Genomic DNA, 1,731 nt, shown 5'->3' with positions numbered 1-1,731 from the left:
GAATTCAAACTTGCCTCTTCTCGCAGACATTTCTCCCTCCCACTATCACAAACCCTCTTTTACGTCCTTCCTCCCGTTACTGAGGCACTGCGCAATCTAACACTCGCTCAACATTGACACATTGACAAGTGCGAGTTGTTAATATCTGTCCTCCCATTCACGATGGGACATGTCACAGGAAGGACGGTGCTGTCTGAACCAGCGCCAGACAGGTTTGCAGCTCCCGGGGAGACAGAGTATCATTGAAAGTGCCAACACGTGCCTTCTGCAAGGTGCACCTTGGATCTGTTTTGGAATGAAAGCAGTTTGATAGATTTGTTCCGGATTGAGGTGTTTACTGGAAGCAGGAATTTGAGGAAGATACAGTGTAAACGAATGGAGATTTGACTGAAGAAACAGCAAATACCTTTAAAATTTTAGAGTAGATTTGTAGCTCAAGTTGTGGATGTTGTGGTTGGTTGGCTCGCCGAGCTGGTTCGTTGTCCGCAGACGTTTCATTACTCTATTGGTTAACAACATCAGTGCAACCTCCGATGAAGCGCTGTTGTGTTTTCTCGCCTGTTATTTAAACTCTGGTGTCCGTTGAGCTGGATTACCTCACTTCCAGTTTTCTTCGCAACGGAGTGCATTTGGGGTCGAGCTCTATTTGTTTATTGATGGCTTTCTCAGTGGAGTACCAGGCTTCTTGGAATTCCCGTACTTGTCTCTGCTTTGCCTGTCCCAGGATCCTGGCATTGTCCCAATCGAATTGGTGGTTCTTCTTATTCATGTGGATGGAGGTGAGTGAGTATTGGTCGTGTCCTTTTATTGCCAATTGATGTTTGTGTACCCTTGTGATTAATTTCCTTCCTGTTTGTCCAATGTAGTGTTAGCCGCAGTCTTTGCAGGGAATCTTGTGTATGACCTTGGTCTTGTTCATAGTGGGTAGTGGGTCTTTGTTCCGGGTGAGCAGTTGGCGAAGGGTTGATGTGGGTTTGTGTGTTACTTTGATGCCCAGTGGTCGTAGGAGTCTTGCAGTCAGTTCAGACGTGTTCCTGCTGTAAGGTAACTTGATGAGTGTTTCGGGGCGTGTTGTGTCTTCCTGGTGTCGTTCCTGTGATAGGCATCTTCTGACCCAGTTTTTCGGGTATCCATTGTCTTTGAATACTTGGAAGAGGTACTCTTCTTCTTTTTGGCGTAATGCAACATCTGCGGAACAACGAACTGGCTCGGTGAGCCAACCATCCACAAGAAGATGGTATGTCACCGCCTCTAAGCATTGTGCTGCAGCGAGGCAAATATTTAGCTGTTCAGCAGAATTACAGACAGGAAATTCATTTTTTCCAACATGATGGGAGTCTTTACGTAACAGAGGTTATGTAAGTAATCCTTTCACATATATAGTCATACTCCATCTTGTGTCTCCTGAGCACTTTATCTGTAATTGTACATGCACTGAAGATGCTTTCATAGAATCCCTACAGTGTAGAAACAGGCCCTATGGCCCAACAAGTCCACACCAAACCTCACAGCATCCCACCAAGACTCATTCCCCTGTAACCCACCTATTGTACACATCCCTGAACACTATGGGCAATTTAGCATGGACAATTTACCTCACCTGCACATCTTCGGACTGTGGGAGGAAACTGGAGCACCCGGAGGAAACCCACGTCGACACGGGGAGAATGTGCAAACTCCACACAGACAGTCGCCCAGGGGTGGAATCGAACCCAGGTGAGGCAGCAGTGC

The sequence above is a fragment of the Rhincodon typus genome, unplaced genomic scaffold, assembly GCF_021869965.1.
Source record: "Rhincodon typus isolate 14 unplaced genomic scaffold, sRhiTyp1.1 hic_rhity00000091, whole genome shotgun sequence".
Taxonomy (NCBI): domain Eukaryota; kingdom Metazoa; phylum Chordata; class Chondrichthyes; order Orectolobiformes; family Rhincodontidae; genus Rhincodon; species Rhincodon typus.
Note: the sequence above shows the minus strand (reverse complement) of the source record.